Consider the following 22,212-nt stretch of genomic DNA (forward strand, 5'->3'; position numbering starts at 1 on the left):
CGCTCTTCCTGCCAAGGGCTCACTCCATACAAGCTCAATTCCTTGGCGCTAAGCACCTTCGGAGGGAATAGTAGTGCCTGCTATTGGCAATTCTGATTCACGGTTTGAGGAGACACAGAGTTTGCTTTTTTCCCTCTGTCCCCTTTGAGGGCAGAGAGCCATCCCCCCCCCTCCAGCCTCCCCATTATTAATGGCTGTTTCCCAGCATCAGTGGCATTTTCCGTAGAGGTGCTCAGTGAAGGAAGTTTCGAAGGATGGAGAGATGGGAGGGGTCCGTTGTGTATACACACACAGATACCCACAGCACACTCTCCTCATCATGGGATGTGGTGGAGCCTTCACTCAAGTGTTGTATCCATATTTGAAAATTAAGACTTAAAATATTTTTTAAGTGCCTTGAGCTTTACCTATGTCATGTTAGCATGAAGTCTAAGAAAATGGGTCATTAATCCATATGCTCTTGTCTTAGCACCCAGGAGCCTTAATACTGATGCCGAAATGCACTTTAAAAATGGACTTATAATACTTATAAAGTGGGAAGCTTTTCCCTTTGCTGTTTTAAACTGTTTCCTGTGTATTTCATAGCCGAGCTTCCATACATACATGGAAAGAGAGATTAAAAGTCTGTGGGGCCAGCCACAGTTGGTTGAGGCACTAGACTCCCACATGGTCCACCACAGTTCGATACCCAGACCCAGCAGCTATAAAGTCAGGCTGAGTGCATGTGTGTGTGTCCAAGTTCCTGAGAGGGGAACAGAGGAAAAGGGATTGTGACGTGGCCATCCCCCCAGGGGGAGGATTTCTCACTTCCCTTCTCTCAGTCTCTCTTTGACGAGCACATGCACCCTATGGCAAAACCTTAAAAAGTAGGGGAAAAAAGTTTTGGGTTATCAAAAAAGTCATAACATATTTTTGCATAGAAAAACTATGTTATGGGGCCAGCAGGTGGCGTGGTTAAAGGCGCTGGACTCTGGCATGGCCAGTCGCTGTTCGAGTCCCAGACCTGTTGGCTTGCTTTTTCGCTTTCTCTCTTCCTCCCTCCCTCCCTTCTTTTCCCTTCCTCCCCTAGTCACATTTAAATAAATCAATACAAAATAATTCTTGAAAAAAAAAAAAAGAAAAAAACTATGTCACGACTTTTCCAATGACCCATTAGTACATGACTATGAAGGTAAATGCTGTTTCTATAGGGAAAAAAAAAGGTATTTCCTTTTTTAAAAAAAAAAATAATAATAACTCCAAAAATTTTAAATGATAAATTTCAGTTAAACAATTACAATACATAATTTCATGTATTTCTCAAAACATTGAGTGTTAAGAAGCTTACTGGTTTAATTAGATGTTTATATGGGGAAAAAACCTGAAATAAGAGAGGATCTTCAAAAAGTCCATGGAAAATGTTTATTAGGAACAAAAAAAATGGCACAGAATTTATTTTTTTGTACCATGGTAAACTTGTACTTTAATTCTATTTTTTGCAAACATTTTGAGGTCACCTTATATACATCTTGCACATGCATACATATATCTGTATATGTATATATACACAGATATACAGATATATGTATATGTATCATGTTCAAGCATTAAAAAGCATGAGAAGCTATCAGAAATGAGAATATGTACATTTTATCTAAAATTTGCAACTATCCTTTGAAGATCATTTCTGAATTTCTATGGTAGACATCGAAGAACTAAAAGATCTTTAAATTTAATGGTGGGCCAGCTGGTGGCATGGTGGTTAACGCAGTTGGATCTCACATGGTCAACTCTGTGGTTTGAGTCCTGGACCCAGTGACTTGAAAAACATGCAAACACTTGTGCATGTGTACCCCAAATCCTGAGAACACAATGGAGTAGAAGGGATTGTGACATGGTCATCCCCCCAGGGGGTGGGCTTTCTCTTTCTCTCTCTCTCTCTCTCTCTCTCTCTCTCTGGCAAGCCTATATACCCTATAGCAAACTTAAAAACAAAAATGAAAACTTAATGATTTAGAAGAGTTTGAAGACTAGGATGGTGGATGGCAGGAATCAGTTTGGAGTCACTGGGCAAAATGCACTAAAATACACTCTCTGTTGTTGCTAGCAAGTACAGGTGTACGTGTCCAGAAGCAAGTCATAGCTCTTCCTTTATAATCTCCTATAGTATCTTAATTTTATTTTATTTTATTCTGAAATAGAAAACCTTAAATAGCTTTGAAGAAAAGGTTCTAGGCTGTCATCTTTTGCTGTGCTTGGCTTCTGATGTCTGGAGGTTGATCCCATGCATTTACTGCAGAGTGGTTGAATTACATCTTTATCCATAGGCAGAGCGGGAGGCCGTACACTGAAAAATGCCAACTGATGCACTTAAGGTATTTGTTGCAATCTTGTCGGCTGTGTGGAGCCTGCACAGATTTCCTGTGACACAGAAAACTCCTCTTGTTTAGATGTGCTGCGCTCAGTTTTCTCCTAAAAGGTTATATATCTGCAGTCAGGTGACAGATCAGCTAGGAACAAGTAGGAGAAGAAAAGACCTTTTCATGTCTTAAGGCACATTTGAAAGTAAATGGATCTAAGAGACGGTCTAATTCGAAGAGACTATGTTTGTTTGAAATTTGTTATGGTCTTTATTTGTCTGCACCAGAGTTGTGCTTAATCTTCATTATGATACATGCCAAAATTAGAATATGGACCAGAAAAGAATTCACAGTTCAGTAAGTCTTAATCTGGATGCAAAAACAAGCCGAGTTTTCCAGAGCAAATGGAGGCAACTCTGAAATTACATGCTGCCACTTAATCTCCTGAATCTGTCAGTTTACTTCATCTGATAGGTTCCTAGATGTGGCTCAAGTAAAAGAAAATTCTAGTCAGCACATTTTAACTGAATGGAGCTAACCAGACAAACACCTTAAGTGAAAGATAATTCCATAAGTTTACGCTTATAGAATTGATCATTTAAAAAAAAAAAAATCAGTCTTTAGGGGCCTGCCAGATGGCGTGGTGATTAAAGCAGCTGGATCCCACATGGCTGTGTATGTAATTCAAGTCCAGACCTGGCGGCTTGGAAAATACACTGGGTGCATATATGCGTGCCCAAAATTCTGAGAGGAGAATGGAGGAGAAAGAGCTGTGGCATGGCCATCTCCCCAGGGGGTGATTTCTCACTTTACCTCTTCATTTTCTCTCTGGCGTGTGCACACACCCTATAGCAAAAAGTCAAAAACTCCGTTGTTATTAGTTAGCTAGCTTTGTGTACACATACCACTTTAAATGAATATTACGTAGCATTACCTTAGGATTAATTTAAAAATCAACCTGTGATAACCAGTTTAAGTGATAGAAAATGGTTCAGATAAAGCCATCACTACAAAAATAAGTGCTCATTGTACTCTGAACTGTGGATGATCTCAGGAGTTCCTTGTCTCTGCCTTGGAGAAGTTTCATCCTTTCATCACAAGCCCGTTTGCAGAATCTATGTCCTCCCAAGCTCTCCCTCGATTTCCGTGTGCTGTTCTTCCCCCCCCACCCCCCTCTTTCCCCCCCCCCCCCCCCCCCGTTCTCATGGAACACTGTCTAAACACACAGGAGCCCTGTCACACTGAATGACAATCTAGCCCCACTCACGTGGTCTTGGGCTTGCAGCCTTGAGCATTCTTTCTGAACTGAGCTGGGAGTGCTTTTTGTGAACGTTTGTTGGAAGAAGGTAGTGGGATGAGAGTTTTTGTTTGTTTCAGAAGTAGGGAGACGTCTAATGATCTCCGCTGCGTTGCATATTTCCAGGCCATTTGGAAAACTCCCTCTCCCCGCTCTTGCCCCGATGCATTTTGCTGGCTCCTGTGAGCAGCCGCCGCAGCAGCAGCTCTGGGGTTTGGTGAGCTGCAATCTGTTAAGGAGATAAATAATGTGCTTGGCACGACACTCCTACTCTCCTCTTTAATTTGTCTTACACAAGGAAAATTATAATTAAATCATTCAGGGTAAACCCTTGAGTGTAGAGAAGGGAAAAAACACACTTTGGGAAAGATTGCCAATAGAAACCCACTTCCCTGTTGAGCAGGGTAGAGACGGGTATCAATATTCAGCACTGTCACGGGAGGAGCGGCCCGGCCCGTGTGATTTGTGAGGCAGGTGCCAGCGCTCAGATCAGGCCTTGCTAAGCTCCTGTCCCCATGCAGCTGTGGACATTCAGCATCATTAGAATTCAGTACTGACACTGTGCATCTCGCTTTGATTTTCTCCCGACAATTTCATAGTGTTTATTGTGCTGATGGTATATAAATTCTCTGGGGCACTCGACATACCCTGCCATCAGTGCCTGAGAGAGTCACAGTCCGTAGATGGGAGATTTGGGGTGACTATGAGAGATGGCAGGTGCAGTGAGGAGCTTCCTACAGTCCTGTTAGTCCCTGGCAGCGGAGAGTCTTTACTTCTTAGGTAACGGGACAAAATTCAGACCTGGGATCCTTGTAATCGCACAGATAACTGTTTTGTTTCCTGAACTTGTCTGACTGTCTAGCTTTAGGAAATTCCAAGTTTTGGTGTGGGTAAACAGAATCAACAGAATGCAAATGAAACATTTATTAAAATGCGAAATTTAGTAAAGCCCTTTGAGCTTCTTGGATCAAAGCAGCTATGTAAATACAAATAGCAATTACTACTTAAGTAATTGCCTGAATTAAAATTCTAAATATCACATTATATGATGGTGCACTAGGGAAAGGCAAGGGAGCACACGTAGAATCAATTCATTCTCGCTGCCTCGCACTAGCTTGACTCCTGCGTGTGGAGTGACATCTCATTTTATCCTCCCGTCTCATCTTATCTTTAATGTGTACTTGGGAAGCAGGAAGGATTATACCCATTTTACAGATGAGGAAAGTGCATCATAGACATAAAATAAGTCACCTAGGGTCAGAATTGGTTCGTGGCTATTCAGGTCCCAAGTTCAGGTTTGTCTTTTACTTTATAAAATAGTCTGTCACGTCTCCGTTCAGCTTAGCGGTGGGTGCAGTCACACGCCACGTAATGCCAGATCTCACATGCAGTGGTGGTCCTCCCCGATGATAGCGGAGCTGGAAACATTCCTATTGCCTGGTGGTGTTATGTCAGCACTGCTCAGGTGTTCATGGTGTTGCTGCGATAAACGGCCTGCACTGCCAGACGGAAAGTATGGCCAATAGAACCACGTATTGGGTGGCTGGAAAAGTCTTGACGTATTTTTTCTGTGTTTTTCTATTCAAAAGTGCATTGTGACTTTTCCAACAGTCCAGTGTAATGTGGAACACTGATGGCGATTATGAGTGGCCATGTTACTGGTTCGTATGTTTACTATACTATTTAAAGTGAGACCAGGGGACCAGCAGGTGGCATGGTGGTTAAGGTGCTGGATTCTCCCACATGACCAACCATGGTTCGAGTCCTGGACCTGGTGACTTGATTGCTCTGTGTGTGTGTGTGTGTGTGTGTGTGTGTGTGTGGTCAAATTAAAATAAATGAATTAATAAATAACAATTTAAAAAATAATTATAAAAAAAAAAAAGTGAGTCCAGATTTATTTTCAGGTTGGAGAGGAGCAGTCCCCTTGACAAGGAATCTTACCATGCCTTGATTTCTCCCCTGCCACCACCCTGTCCCTAGCTTTCTAGCCAGTCCAGATCACGTGTGTGCCCAGTGCATTCAGGACAACCTGGTTCCTGAACTTGGGCCTACCAGTGTGTGTGTGTGTGAAAGCGCACAGTGGGACCTTACTGCTGGGCCTTTACCTTTACTGTGATGTGTACTTCTTCCATTTATAAAAGTGCTACTTTAAGACAGTGTGTGTGAGCTGTGTTAGACCAGCAGCAGCCTCATACTTCTCAGGTTTTCTATGTCTCTTGACTGCTCTGTTTCTTTCTTGGGCTTGATTCGATCTCAGGTTGTTTACTCATATCATGGTCCTTCCAGTGGGTCAAAATAGGAGATGATACCAATGATCTGGCCCTCAATGGGCTTAGGCTAAGATATGTGTTCATGTTTTAGTTTGTAACAAAATAATTTATGAAGTTAAAAATTTTAATTAAAAAAATAGAGGGCCAGCAAGTGGCATGGTAGTTAAGGCACTGAACTTCCACATGGCTGACCACAGTTCAAGTCCCAGACCTGGCAATCACGCCAGGTGCATGTGTATGCATGCATATCCAAAATCCCAGGAGGAGAAGGGATTGTGGTGTGGCCATCCCTTGCTGGGGGAGTGACTCCTCACTTTCCCTTTCTCTGTCTCTCTTCAATGACTGTGTGCATCCTATAGCAAAAACCTTAAAAAATCATTTTTTCTTACATAGAAAAAGGATTATAGAATGAGGATATAAAAAATATATTTTCATATAGCTGTACAGTGTACTTAAGCTAAGCGTTATTAACAAAAGAGTAAAAAATAGAAAAGTATATAAAGTAGAAAAATAATAGTAAGGCAAGGTTAATTGGTGATTGAAGAAAGAAACGTTATGATAAACTTAGTGTTGTCTTCAGTGTCCAGTGTTTATAAAGTCTGTGGTGGTGTGCAGGAGGACCCTAGGCCTTCAGGTCCACCCCCCATTCACTCACTCACTCCGCGGGGCAGCTGGCATTCCCCACGTTCCACCCACAGTAGATACCCTATGCAAGTGTTCTGTTTTCTGTATTTTCTGCTGTATTCTTTTTGTGTGTTTAGGTACACAAATACTGTCATGTTAAAAGCACCTGCAGTATTCAGTCCCATAGTACATTTGTTGTACGGGTTTGTAGCCTAGGACCAACAGTCTCTACCATATCTAATAGCTCAAGTGTCCGGTAGGCTGCGCCACCAGCGGGGTGTGCGTGTACTCCATGGTGCTCTACAGTGACAAATCACTTAGCCATGCGTTCCTCAGAACGTATCCCTACTATTAAGCAATGCACAATGCATTTAACTTTGATAAATGAAAACCAATGTCCCTAAAAGAAATATTAAATTTAATTGCAATTCCATTTAAAGAGAACATTTTGGAACCTACTGTGTGCACATCACTGCATTTCCAGGAACGTAGAGTTTTCCCTTTTATGGTGGGTACACGTTTACTAGTCCTTTCATGAAAGGAGGAGGGACTTGATGAGATATAAATCATTCATGGCCAAACAGCACGTGAAGAACAAAAACGAACCCCATTCAGGACTTGCACACAGGCCAGCGCAAAACAAGCCTCCCTCTTTTGAAAAAGTTCCCTCACGTTCCTTTCTGCCTTCGAAACCTTGTGTTTTCTCACTGGACACACTATATACCGTCTTTATTCCTCGTCAGCTGTCCTCTGGAGTCCAAATGAGAAGTGCCATTTTTTTCTGATCCTTCCCAGTCCTTTGCTTTCCGTCCAGCCACCATAAGTAGATGTCTCACAACTTGAGCATCTCTCATTCCTAACTCTTCAAAATATCGGTTCCAAGGTTTCCTTAGGCATTTTGTGAAAGAGGTTGGGTCTGTTGTTGTTGTTAAAACTTACACACACGATTCGCCCCTTCGTTTTCATTCTCATTTATTGACATGGTCCTGTGTGTTATTGGTGTCTGCCTTTTCTGTAGGCCCCAGCTGGTGCCCATCTCAAATACCCCTAAAGCTCTTTGGGTGGCTACTGTACTCGTAGACCGGCTCACTTGCTCCACAGTCTCTGGTTTTGATTTGTGGCATCCTGACATCTTGCCATGTATTTGACTATATAACAATAACATTTGTGTTTACTGGCCCTTCTCTTTCCAAAAGGCTAGCCACTTTGGAATGGGGACATGCCTGGTGTTTTATCCCCCCCCGCCCCTGCACCCTGTTAAAAAAGAAAAAAAAAAAAAAACAGCTATGTGTTGATGAATACACATTGGTGCTCTTGGTTTATGTGCTAAAATTGGAGAAGCTGTCTTCAGACCTGTTCTGGATACACAAACCAGAAATTTAGACAGTAAGTCCTAGCTCCCAGGGAGTGAAATAGTTCTTCGTTTCAGTATTTTTCTGTTTTTCAAAAATCTGATAATAATTTGTTTTGTATTTCTTTTGGTTGAAAGCCCTGAGCAAGCTAGTCAGCGCAAATCTCTACTGAGTATTTTGGAAAACGTGTCTTCGGGTTGCCTTAAATTGTCTTCAGAATTATTACTGCTACTTCTGACCAAATGTGTTGTGGCATTTCAGTGATCTGTGACAGAAGTTGCCAAACTAGGGCCTGCCTGCCAAATCTGCCCCAGTGCTTACCTTCATAAATAAAGTTTTATTGAAATATAGTTTATTTGGCATCCACATTCAAGTTTGAGAAGCGCTGCCACCTCACTTGGGGTTTTGATGCTATTAGAAAGAACGGAATCTCCCTCTCTTCCAAATTTGATAAATATCCCAGACATAGTCCACAAAATTAGTGGCCTTGACCTTCTTGTGTAAGCCAGCAGAGTGGGAGCATTGTTGCTGGAAGACCCAGGGCCCCTTAGTTCTCTCTCCTCAAGAGTGACCCATGTGGGACCAGCAGTTAGCGTAATGGCTCTGTCACTGGACTCCCACATAGTCGACCGCAGTTTGAGTCCCGGACCCTGTGGCTTAAATTTACACTGGGCGTGTGTATATGCCCAAGATCCTGAGAGGAGAATGGAGGAGAAGGGATTGCGGCGTGGCCATACCCCCTAGGGGGTGATTTCTCACTTTCTGTCTCTCTGTCTTCCTGGTGAGCACACATGCCCTATAGCAAAAACCTCTCAAAAAAAAAAAAAAAAAGAAAGTGACCCATGAGACCTTGGCTTGAGGCTTGCCTTCGTTCCCGTTGGCTCTGAAATCACGGGCCAGTGGCATCACCTGGTTAAGGTTCAGTTTTCCTCTTCTGTGTGATGGCGGTGACAACGTAACATTTTATAACTCTGTGCCCTACAGAGTACATGAAGGACTGCTAGGCCTTGCTACTGATACTCTGTTTCATGCTCCCTGATTCTGGTTCCCAGTTCTGCCTTCGTATGCAAGGAGAGTACCTCTTTCCGCTGTCAGTAAAACCCAGAGTAATTCGATAACTTGGTTGTGTCTCATCTACGGAGGCACCATGCTAGCAGTAAGCCCCTGGTCCCGTTGTTCCTTAAGCACTAGAAATAACTTCCATGTCTTGTGGCTCCCAGGTCGGCTGCCCATTAGAACCCATCAGAACCATCCTGATTCCAGCCAGGAGCTGTGATTAGAATGTCCAGTGGGTAAAACTCAGGGATAAAGGCCTAATTATAACCTCCGAGGGTGGAGTTTGGAGCCAGACTGAAACAATTTAGCCATCACTTGGGAGACGCCCCAAAGGGAAGTTCTGTTGCCAGTTCTGCTCCATCTCATCTTTTAGAAGCCAGGAAAGTCAGGAGGCTGGAGACAGGTGATGAGCCGTGGAGAATGTAGAGAGCGGACTGGGCATGTCTGGTCAGGTGAAAGGGGCAGGGAAGAGAAGTGGGCGTGGCTGCTGCGGGTTCTAAACCGTAGGTGCTTGTTGTTCCTCCTGCAGCGTCCCCTGTCTCCTGTCCGTCTGCGGGGGAAGGAACCAGTGTAGAGCAAAAACGTTCCTGCTTCTGTCAGAAAGAAGCATGGCATGGGGTGGGGAACGAAATACTTTGTACCCCAAAGATGCTGCTTGGTGCTTGACAACGAATGTGAATTCAAGCGCTAAGATCTTTTTGTCTCATTGCTTAAAACCAGTGGCTTTGGGGGCTCAGAAGTAGGAGGAAGGATTCTCTTGGGGCAGTGGGACAGGGTGTCGTGTCACCTCCTGTCATTCACACATACTGGGAGGGCAAGGGGGAGAACATCTTTAAAATATTGGCATGCCATAAAGGGAAGGTTTATGGATTTTCTTGACTGTTCACTTTGTGGGGTGATTAAAAGGAGGAGAAAAAAAAAAAGCCATTATTCTCTAACAGCTGTTGTGTCTTACCTCAATAAAGTGCCTTTTACCATAACACAGCATCATTAGACTCTATAAATCTTTTCCTATTTATTGTGTTTCAATGATAAATGCTTTCCAATAAAATGACATCACTGGTCTGGAGAGTCATGATCATTTTATAAGTTTCTCTGAAGTTTGGTTGATTTTCAGTTTTGTCTTGGGGTGCTGTATAATAGGTATCTCTACGGCAGGATGTTTCAGGTCCGATGAGCCAGATTTCTCACCCAGGGTAATGTTGGAACCCCCGGCTTCTTTGACCACGTAGGACATTCTGCTCAGGTGCACTGTGGCTGCTGATACGGGCTTTTGGCCACACCCCTTTGCTGGCACCTCGCCATTCTGCAGGTGCTTTACTGGCGGGTGGAAGGGCATGTGGCCCGCCCCCAGATGCATGGCAGCCTCCTTTACATCTTAGGCCAAGGGCGTGGGGAAAAGGCGCATGGCAGGAGAGGTGTGCAGCAGCCTTTGGGGCACCCTGTTGGCCTTGCCCGTTGTCCTCATTTATACCCTCTTCCCTGTAAAACGGGGTTCTGGTTGAAATGTACACCTTTGCCTCTCAGATGCAATAAATAGAAACTTTTTAGGGGTGGACATTGGGAATCTTCTAACAGTGGAAAGAAAAGCCAAAGGTCTCCATTCAGAAGGCCGTGTTGCTAGGGAAATTTCTGGTGTTCATTTTACCTTTGCGTAAAAAACAGCAAAGAGTCCTGTATTGTTAACCCAGTCATGGGACCAGGCTGGAGGGAATGGGGGACTGGGGGACCCATGCTGAAGATTTCCGTGGAAGTCAGATTGCTCTTTTTCAAGATTTGCAAGCATGCTTTTTTAAAAAAGTAAACTTTAGAAAATATTTATTTCTTCCATAAGAAAAAGAGACTGGCACTCCCAACAAGGTCATTTAAATTTTTTTTAGTATTATTGTTACTATTTTATGGTCCCTAAATTAACTTTTAATCACTCTGCATCTTTAAATTACGGTGCATCTTAACAGTATACAATCTGATTTTTCCCAGCATGGATGCAGTGCATATCATTCAAGTCAAAGATATTACCACGTCCATCTTCATCAATAGATAACTTTCCATTCACGTGTCTGTTAAATGTTTTGTCTTCCCCCATCCCCTCCTCCCTCTCCATCGCCTACCGCCTCCATGACTGTCTCAGTGCCTATGGTCAGCCTCCCTGCTATTGTCACTTCTCATCTCTGAGTTTCTGCCATGGAGTGCCGACATTCGGTTTATATTGAGCGGGGACATAGAATGGAGGGAACACATTGTATGTCCCCACAAAGATGTGCTTTTTTTTTGCATTATTATTCTAGTCCCCCTCCTTTTATTTATTTATTTTTTTGCATTGTTATTCTAGTGGGGTTTTTTTGTGTGTGTGTTTTTGTTTGTTTTTCTTTTTTCTTCTTTCCCTTGTGTTATCTGTGCCTGGCTCTGAGTCTTCCCAGGGAGCTCCCCCTCCCAGGACTGGCTCACAGGGGTAATGCAGATGAGTGCATTACATATGTACAGCGTTCCTAAAGTTCTTTATTCCACCCTCCTTTGTAATCATTCAGGGCCTAAGTATATTATAAAGTATATTCCCCTCATTAAAACAATAGTGGAAGCTCACAAAGGGAAATTGTTAATATGTGTTCCAGCTTGTCACTTCTGCCTGTGTGAATAAAGAAGATAACCGTTCCTTGGGGAAACTATTTCGGGAATAGAGCAACAGATACGCTAGCCAGCGAATTCTCTTCACTGTAATTTTCCTTTCTATGGGTACTCAAAAATAACATCCTGATGGGCTGCTCGGTGCCGCTGCACACGCAGCACACAATTGCCACAGCCCAGGTGGCGGTAATAGGGGACAATCCCCTGGGCACATGTCGCCAAGAGTTGTACAGCTTGTTCAGTGTCTTCGTCCATATGGCAGCCAGTCCCATTCGCAGACAGGCGCCGGGCTGTGCCGGGTGGGCCCTGTGGTCAACGTGGTGTGAAGAACAGGCCTCGCTCCAGCAGCCCCTGTTGTGCAGCATGACTTATTGCGGATCTGAGCTGGAACATGCACACGTTCCGTACACACTCACGTGCATACACGCTCATTCTCCACTGAAATGAAGTGCAAGGACAGCCTTGCTGGGTTGCCTTTTCCCCTTAATTTTTGGAAGCGCGTGGTTAACTCTGCAGGTATATTCCTGGTGTGTGAAACTCACCCGGCTTCTAGAGAGTCACTGAAGCACACACAGACCTTTCTGGGTGGTTGTTCATGGGGTCACTCAGTTTAAGAACTGCCTGGTTGTACTAGAAATATTAGGTGGACTGGGTGGTTTTGTTGTTCTCTCTTTTTCTCTTTGATTGATTGATTGATCGATCAATTGATTGTTAAGCCCAAAAGGGGAAGAGAAAAGAAAAAAAAGTCATCATTAGACTTAGAAATCTGAGAGTATGACATTTCCTGGAAATGTAAGAAATGCACAAGAATGATCAAGACAGCAGAGAGTTCCCACTTAATAAAGTGAAAAATAGGGACAGGTTAGAACTCATAGTGGAGACTGTACCAGAAGGCTTTCTTCATTTCCACCCAAATGGCGTTCTGCTTTTGTGTAACTATTTGTGTTCTTGTTTGGTAAACAAACAGACCCATAGCAACTGTAGCTGATGATATTTATACTACCTGTAAAACTTCCCTAAACAAATAGACACACTTTTATGACCTTTAAATTTCATTCCTTTTATAGTCTTCAAGGAACTCAGTCTAATGGCAGCCTCGTCTTTCTTTTTCTTTTTAAAAATACTTCGAGGTGTATCTTTAAAGAATCTTTAATATAGGGTCTATTTGTACATCTTGGCTATGGAGGTTGAGTTGGAAGATAGATTATGGCACAAGGAGAGAAAAACCTGAAGTGTTAGTGTAAATGTATTTGCATTCCAAGGGGTCATTTAGTCATCTGGTGGGACTTTGGGTCAAACATCCAAAAGGCTAATACTACCCCCAGATTATTACCTTCGAGCCAAGCCTCACGCAGGCATCTCTGGCTCTGTCTCCACTTTTATGTCTGAAATAATGATGGAAACATCCTGGTACTTATGAGCCCCTATATTCAACTTACATTTTCCCCTGTGAGTCATACTTATGACAAGAACAAGATGTCTCATGTTAAAGATCAGTGTGAGAAATAAATGGCAGTTTACTTTAATTAGAAAAAAATTGACACCACGAGCTGGAATAATCCAGTGGTGTCTGAATAAATTAGAGGAACGTACAGTCAGAAATAGAAACTTTGGATAAATGGGAAGTTATGCAGAGCTCAACAAAAAGTGTGTTCCTAAGTGGGACAGAAGTCACCGGACAGTACTGACGCAGATCCATTCACCCAAACTTGCCGAACCCTGGCCACTTGCTGGCGGTTGTCCTGAGCTCTCGGGATACAGGACAGTCTGTCCTCAGAGAGGGTATAGCTGTGAGCTCCTCACAGTCTCCTCATGGAGCTGACTTTGCATAAGAGAACCAGAACACAGAAATAATTACACAATATAAACACAGAGCTGGGGCCAGCAGAGGGCGTAGCAATTGTGTCGCTGGACTCCCTCATAGCCAACCACGGATTGAGTCCCAGACCCAGTGGTTTGAAAATCACGCCGAGTGCATGCATGCGTGCGTGCGTGCCCAAGATCCCAGGAGGAGAAGGGCTTGCAGTGTGACCATTTTCCCTAGGAGATGATTTCTCACTTTCCCGCTCACTGCCCCAGTCTCTCTCTTTCTGGCAAGCATATGCATCCTAAGGCAGTGCACCTTAAGTCGGAAAAAAAAAAACAACTCTTAAAAAAAAATAAAAACAAAAAATCACAGCTAAGATTTGGGGGAAAAAAACAGGGAAGCAGTTGAATGGTACTCAGTGGGGTAAGGTTACTGCACGGATGAGTCAGTCTGGTAAAGCCTCAGTGATCCTGGAGGGGACATGAAGAAAGGGAAGAGCACTCCAAGCTGAGGGCACAGTGGGTGCACAGGCCCAAGGCAGGCAGAGTGGGCTTTGTTGCATCGTGGCCCACCCCTCCTGGAGTGAGGGCAGCTGTGTGGTGCAGTGGGTTCAGAGTGTGAGCTCCCAAGTCGAGCTGTGGAGTGTCGGCTGCCCGCTTCAGTTGCTTTATCTCGGTGACCTCAGATGTCCGTCTCTGGGATGCTTTGAGACCAGGGCTTGCCTCATAGGTTAAAGTGTGAGGATTAAATGGGTTAGGACATGTTTTAGTTACTGGTTCAAACAACATTTACGGAGCATTTATTATATACTAACTTTCCGGGTTCTGGGAACTAAAAGCTGATTATACTAGTTCTAGTTCTTCCTGTTACGGAGCTCACAGTTTGAGTGCAGAGAGACACACAGCAGCAGACGCTTGGCACCCGGGAGCAGTAATTGCAGTGAGAGAGACACGTATGATAGTGCAGCACGGCGTCTGCTTTGTTAAAAATAAAAAAAGCCCTGATAGAACGTCACACATGACATCTCATGTGAGTTACTTATTTATTTATCTCCAGAAAGGGAAGCTTTTCTCTCTCTCTCGTCCATTGCTGCTGCCCTCTCCCTTCCCCGTCCCCTACTCCGATGTGACCTGGCATACAGGAAGTGCTGAATTTCATCCTAGAGACTAGACGAAATCTTCAGAAGAAAGAATGAGGTGCCAGAGGCCAAACACCCATTTGGAGCAGGTGTCTGTCTGCCACACTTTGGCCTTGCGGCGAGCTGTAGGAATGCCTGGCAAGCCTTGGTCAATGCGTGCGGATGCTCCAAGCAGGAGAGAACGTGTCGGGTCCTGTGAAGAGTGGCTTTCGATCTTTAGCTTACCCTTAGAAGGCTCACCTGCATGGCTGCTAAAATGTGGGTCACTGGACCTACCCCTAGTGTGTGTGATGTGGTAAGTTGGGGTGTGGCACCTGTGACATTGCTTCTTTAACAGTTCCCAGGCACCGTACTTTGAGAACCGCTGCGTTGGAGCATCCTACTGCGGGCCTTATGCTGCAGTGGTAATCTTCCCCTGCCAAAGCTCCAGTGACAGACAAGTGTTCTGTAGTCCCACTCTTTAGGAAAATCTGTAGTTCACTGCAAAGACCTGTCATTTCAAAGAGAAAACAATTCTCAAGACTGTGGTCCGGTACAAATTATCGGGCTGTCGGGAAGGTCATGACGCAATTTTGCACAGGAAAACGTACAAGTCATGACTTTCAACGACCTAATGTTTTATGGAATGAAGCGTTTAAAACATTTCCGTTGTGTTTCTTGAAGGGATTTCTAAATGCTCTGGTTTTGTCTTTTTGATTTTCCTTTTTTTGTGCCTCAGTTCTCCATATGCTCTGGTTTTGTTCCTTTCACCAGCTGTAGTCCTGCCGATACTTTCAGGCCCAGATCAAATGTCGCAGCTGTCTGTTCAATGATCACGCTCTGCCCAGCTAGAGAACTGGGTAGAGAGTTCAGAGGGTGAGAACTTGCAGCCACAATCAATGCCAGTGACCTCTAAACTTATTTGATTATTTGCCCTAACATTACAGATAATGTGAATATGCATTCCTACTAAGTGTACTCATTAATTACATACATGTCTAACACATTGACTATGTCATGAAGATTGGAGGCTGGGAGGATGACAGATCTGTGTACACAAATGTGTATGCATACATTAAAAAGTTCTATTTCCTTAACACATGCACACAGAATTTTTTTTTTTTTTTTTTGAGAGAGATTTTTGCTATAGGGTGCATGTGCTTGCCAGAGAAATAAAGAGACAGAAAGTGAGCAAAACCCACCCAACGGGGATGGACATGCCCCAATCCCTTCTTCTCCATTCTCTTCTTGGAATTTTGAGCATGCATGCACACTTGCCCAGCTTGAGTTTCAAGCTACCAGATCTGGCACCTGAATCGTGGTCAACCGTGTGGGAGTCCAGCAACATAACCATTGCTGGTCCTGCACATAGGAATTTTAATATTTCCACCTACTTGTGAGTCAGTCTGTGTTCCCAGTTTAGAGACTCTGATCTAGGATCCCAACATGATACTTTCACCACAAAGGAGTTCGGTAATAAAATGTGCTCAATTATGTTTTTGAGATTTTTGCTTTAGCGTGCATGTGCTCACTGGAGAGACAGAGATGGAAAGGGGGAAATCCCCACCACCACCGCCGGGGAGGGGGCTGGCTATGCTGCAGTCCCTTCTCCTCTATTCTCCTTTCAGGATTTTGGGCATGCTTGCACACACTCTCGGTGTGAGTTCTAAGCCACTGAGTCCGCGACTTGAACTGTGGTTGACTACATGGGAGTCCAGCAACATAACCGTTACACCATTGGCTGGTGCCCAAAATTTGCTAAATTAAAGATAGAGAAGAGGGCCAACTGGTGGCATGGTAGTTACGGTGGCTGGATCCCACATGGCCGACTATGCAGTTTGAGCCCCATATCTGGCAGCTTAAAAAACAGACCAGGCAAGTATGCATACTGCATGCCTGAAATCGCAAGAGGAGAATGGAGGAGAAGGGAATTCAGTGTGGCCATCCCCGCAGGGAGTGCTTTCTCACTTTCCTTCTCTCTTTCTCTGTCTCAGGTGAGCACATGCACCCTATGTAAAAATTAAAGAAAGAAATGCAGAGAAGAGTGTACCGTGAACACATGTGCGGCATCTCATACTACAGAGATAGAAAAGGCACTCACAGGGAGTAAGGAGTAGAAGTCTAAGGTGATGAGGAAGCAGGGGCCCAATCGTGTGGAGCCGCTTTCTCTCTCTAGCCCACTGTCCCTTCGTCTCCTGCCTCCCGCTCTGGCCCCGGTAGATGGTCCCTCTGCTTCTGGAATGTGTTGTCACTCTTGGAAGTCACATGCTGTCTTCATGTCATACTGCAGGGAACAGGAAATGAGGATTAGGATTGGAGCTGTGGTTTTTGCTCTTTAGTTTTCCGGGTACGGTTGGTTCCTCTAACGTATGGACAGGATTCAGCGTGGACCTCGTGACTTACCAGTGCACACACACTTGCACCACCACCATGAGCATGCCTTCCTCATGGTGTTGGAAACTTCGGGACGAGTGGCCCCCGTGTGTATTGACAGCAGTTGCTGACAGCACTCTTTGGAAAGCAATCTGTTTTCTTAAGGAGCTCCCGGTATAAATGCTGCCAGGGGTAAACTCCTAGTTACCGACTCAGAACATCCCCTACGGTGTCAGAAACCAGCGCTGGACCTCGGTCCGTCTTGTTTTTTCATTTCCCCCGTCCCTCGGCACCTAGCAGATGCAGGCCTGCTGCCTTCATCATTGCCTGCTTTGTGCCTGCGATGGACCATGTTGTGATCTGAGTGCACCGACCGGACTGAGATACTGTCGCTGTGGTTCCTTGCCCCTCAGTCCTGTTGAAACCTGCTCTGGTGTCCAGGTGTCTAGACAGCATGTTTGCACCATGTAGCTGGAAAGGAGATAGAGGGTAGGTCGGTGATGCAGTCGATGGGGGAAAGTCCCTGCCACGCTTAGCACCGTGATCACAGCACCCAGCCTGGGATCTCCGTGGGGAAAGCAGTCCGTTTCTGCTCATAGGCAGAGCCTGGTCCCGTGAGGCCCCTCGGTCCCATGGGATCTGTTCTAGTCCTGCAAGTGCCTCCACACTGCACCCTGCTGGTGTAGCCTCTGTGGGGCTGCATCTCCTGAGTCCAGGATGACCTCAAGGTCCATTTCACAGTGTGAATTCAAGTTAAAGTATGTCTTCAGGGACTTGCCATGGGGTCATTGTCACCTAAGGAGGTGTAGGGGCAGTTCCCAGCTGGATCTTCTCCAGGAAACTTCACATGCTTTTGGTTCCCCTGACTTTAGCCATGTGAACACGTGCCCTGTTGCAGTATCTGCTTACCTGGTTGTTTGCATGATTTTCTTTGAATTAGATCATTTTAAAATTTAAATAAAATGAGCCTTATCATAAGGATCGATAATTATAAAATCAGAGGTTGGAGATGCTAGATATATTTTTGCCTAATATAAATTAAAATAAATCTGCGAGTCTTTAAAAATATGTATTCTTTTTAGTTTTTTCAAGAGGGTACATGTGCTTGCCAGAGACAGAGAGGGAAAATGAGAAAGCTTACCCCAGGGCATGGTCTTACCAGTTTCTTCTCTTTCGTTCCCTCCTTTGGGGATTCTGAGCACACATGCACTGGCTCCCAGCATGTCTTCAAGCTGCCAGATCAGGGACTCAAACCATGAAGTCAGCCATGTGGGATCCAACTGCCATAACCACCAGGCCAGGAACTGCTTCCTCCCGCAAATATTAATTCTTATCCCACCTTCATGTGTGGACTACCATGGAGCATCCGCGTATCATGTGTTAGGATACTTTGATAGATTCTCATAGTACCATGGTGTGGTACTATGTCAAGTGGATTAAATCCCTACATCCATGGTATACTCTGGCTTCCTAGAAAAACCCGGAACTATCACCTTCCTAAAAAGGGGTGACTAACAATTCTTTTTCACACTTCTGTTCCTTTCCTCCCCGGGCTCAGAATATGAACCGAGCTTACAGAATACCTAAAGCAGATCTCGAGATTGGGGACTGTGAAGTTTTAAGATGCTGACAAACCCATTGGTTCAGTAGTTTATACTGGGATAGTCCTGATGAATGGAATTAATATCTGGTAAATAGTTACCAATTAAACCACTCAGCTGTTCTTTTGTTAATGTAAACTGGGTGTTTGTTAAACAGGAACAGAAAATGACCTTTCTGCTAATTTCCTTCAGCCTTACCTGTTTTGTTAGACATATTTAAAAAAAAAAAAAAAAGTTGGACCAGTAGGTGGCATAGTGGTTAAAGCAAGGCATTGGATCCCAAATGGCCACATTCGTGGTTCGAGTCCTGGACCTAGCAACTTAGAAAACACGTGGGCACATGGGCATGCATGACTTTAATCCCAAGGAGAGAATGGAGGAGAAGGGCTTGCAGCATGGCCATTCTCCCTGGGGGGAGTGATTGCCTACTTTCTGTCTGTCTCTTCTCCTATATCACAGTTTCTTCTGGCAAATGCATGCTACCTATAGCAAAAACTCAAAACAAAAAACTTTGCATGTAGTTTTTAAATAAGTTTGGGTCAGCTTGCATTTTTGTGAATGTGTGGCTGAGAGTTGGTGAGACTGCCCAATTTAATGTATCCATCTCCGTCTCCATCCAGCTTTTCACTTCACAATTCATAAGAGAGGGTACCTCACGAGCATACCTTTGTTTTTACTCTAGGGCATGTGTGCTCACAGGAGAGAGAAAGTGGAAAAGCACGTCCCAAGGGGGATGACCATGCTTCCATCTCTTCTCTTCCATGCTCCTCTTGGAATTTAGGGGATGCACATGTGCCTGGCACTTTTTCAAACTGCCAGGTCCGGGGTTCGTTGGCACCATGGGCCATGTGGGATCTAGTGCCTTAATCATCACACCCCTGGCTGGCCCCACCGGTGTATCTTTTTGTTTTCGTCTTTCTGTTGTTTTTTGTTTTGTTTTGTTTGAGAGGTTTTTGCTATAGGGCGCGTGTGCTCACCAGACAGAGAGAGACATAGAGACAGAAAGCGAGAAATCACCCCCCAGGGGGGATGGTCATGCCGCGATCCCTTCTCCTCCATTCTCCTCTCGGGATCTTGGGCACGCACGCACATGCGCCCGGCTTGAATTTTAAGCCACCGGGTCCAGGACGCGAACCGCGGTCCACTACGTGGGAGTCCAGCGACATAGCCATTATGCTAACTGCTGGTTCCCAGCCCCACCGGCGTATCTTTAAGCACGGTCATTTTGTTAGTCAGATACAGAATGGAGAGCTCCTATGATCCTTAGTACTCACGCTGTGGTCTGTGGCTCACGAACCCCCAGATCACCCAGGAGCTTGTTAGACATGAAGTCCTGGGTCCTGCCCTAGACCTACTGAATTAGACCCTGCATGTACAAAGCACCTTCAGGTAATTTATACCCACAGTAACGTTGGGGAAGCATTGTTCTAGGAACAGCAACGGGAGAAGAAGGTGGCATGCCCTTACCCTAGGTACCATGTCCCTGATCTCAGGTTCGGTCATTGTTCTTTGAGTCATTCTCCTTCCATCCTCTATTCTGGGCTTATCCGCATATACCTGTTACTACTGTTTACTTAATAGTTTTCTTAAAATTAACTAAATTAGGTTCCATAAAAAACAACTTTTGAGAATGATGAGTCTGATGAACTAGTGATTTTTTTTCCCTGTCCTCATGAGCATGAATTGTGACTGAGAAGGAGAGCGTATTTGTATGTCACTCACACTCGCCCACCACACTGCCAGTGGGCCATGCCCTGAGTCTTCTGCAGAAAGCCAGCCCTGAATTTCTGGAGGATAATCTGCAGTCGAAGAAAGAAAGAAAGAAAGAAAAAAAAGACCCTTGGACCAAAATGTTTAGTAGCGTGTATTTCAGATACAAAGTTAGTTAAGGTAGTGTTCACATCTTGAGGCACAATATTGAAAGCAGATAATAACAATAATCTCCGTCATTGTTTAAAAGCACAAATCTAGCACTTAATAGACTAATTCACAGTCACTCCAATTGCAAGTTTTGCTCATGAATATCATATCACAAGGGAATGTGAAATCCTCTAATTAAACATGATTTGAAAAGCAGCAGAAAATTGAGATGATGAGCGTTCTGGGGAAGGAGAGTCAAGGATTCCCTGCATGAGAGAGGGAGAGAGAGAAGCGTGTGTGTTACAGTTTGTAGAGAACTCCATCTCTCTTCACTCTGGGGTAGGCCCTTTAATAGGCTTTAATAAAACACCCATTTCTTTGTGTCGGGATTATAGAACCCATTGTCAACTGACTTGGAAAACCGATGGATACCCACGTAGAGTGGTGTTTTTCCGTAGCGAATGAGAAGCACAAAAATAAGGCAGTATGCTAGAAATGTGGTGTCTACGCCGTCTCCCAACTCTTCAGTGTGGAAGCAGCAGCCCATCTGCTTCTTGAAGTGTTTTCAGGGACAGTGAAGGGAGAGAGGTCACTTCTACAAAGCTGCTGGAAAAGCCCATGCAGCGCTCACATCATCGTTTCTCCTGTTCCCACATCTCATTTGCTCTTCCTTGGGCAGGTTTAAGACCCTTCTCCCCTGATGCTGCAGTATAGGACATGAATAAGCTTGACCTGTCATTTTATTTTCTACAAGAGACTGTGGTTGGACTTCCAGCTGATTTTGACGAGATATACATACAATAGCATGAAAAATGTCACAAGAATGAACTCTGAGATGGAAAATTGTGCTAGGTATTTAAGGGATCGTTTTCTTTTGAAGTGGCGACTCTACATTGCTTCTCTTTGTCAGGCCCTTGTGATCACTTTCCAAGGCCGGCTCAGTTGATCGTGTTGTGTAACTGAGCACACTTCATTCAAGGTGATTTTATATTTGACACATGGTTGACATCAGTTAGTTTTTGTAAATTTAGCCATTTAAAATCTGAAGTCTGATTATATCCCTACATGTGACATCACTAGATAGCACTAGAATATTCTTCCATCAAAAGAGTATTCCCATATTCACGCCTGAGAAATCCCAAATGTAGTACTTATATTCTCATGGAAAATAGGATATAATAGCCAAGTAGCAGGCAACTAAGAAGTGAAGAGAGAGGAAAGAGAAAATAGTATCGCTTTTGCATAAGTTGTTAAAGAATTAAGCATATAAATGTTAAAAATTTAATACAGCCATGGCTTCCATTGGCATTTGCCATTGTGTCAGTCAGAAGTGTAGTGTAAGATATTCATTAGCAGTACTGTAAACATGAGGCATCTGTTTGGGTTTTGTGTGTGTGTGTGTTTAATTGACATACAATAGTTGTATATATCTATGTGATAATGGCATGATATCTCAATCCTTCAATGTGACGTGTGATGATCACACCAGGACAGTAAGGATATCCATCATCTTTTTATTTTTAAGAGAGATTTTTGCTATAGGGTGCATGTGCTCACCAGAAAGACAGACAGAAAGTGAGAAATCACCCCCGAGGGGAATGGTCATGCTGCAGCCCTTTCTCCTCCATTCTCCTCTTGCAATTTTGGGCATACATGTACCCAGAGTAAGTCTCAAGCCACCAAGTCCAACACTTGAACCACGGTCAAACATGTGGGAGTCCAGTGATGTAACCATTATGCCATCTATTGATCCCAGAATATCCATCATCTTAAATATTTATCTTCATTTTGTGAGTGGTAGAGATGTTAGTCTTTGAGCCTTTTTTTTTTTTTCTTTTTGCTATATGATATTTGTGCTTGCTAGAGAGAGATCAGGAAAGTCAGAAAT

At 44.1% G+C, this 22,212-nt stretch overlaps 1 protein-coding gene across 1 annotated transcript in view; it reads left to right on the forward strand.

Moving 5' to 3' along the window:
* The window catches only part of FOXP1 (forkhead box P1), a 759,404-nt gene that overhangs the window by 665,256 nt on the left and 71,936 nt on the right, over nt 1-22,212 (forward strand). The window lies entirely within an intron of this gene.

This window comes from Tupaia chinensis, unplaced genomic scaffold, assembly GCF_000334495.1.
Source record: "Tupaia chinensis unplaced genomic scaffold, TupChi_1.0 Scaffold000570_1, whole genome shotgun sequence".
Lineage (NCBI taxonomy): Eukaryota > Metazoa > Chordata > Mammalia > Scandentia > Tupaiidae > Tupaia > Tupaia belangeri.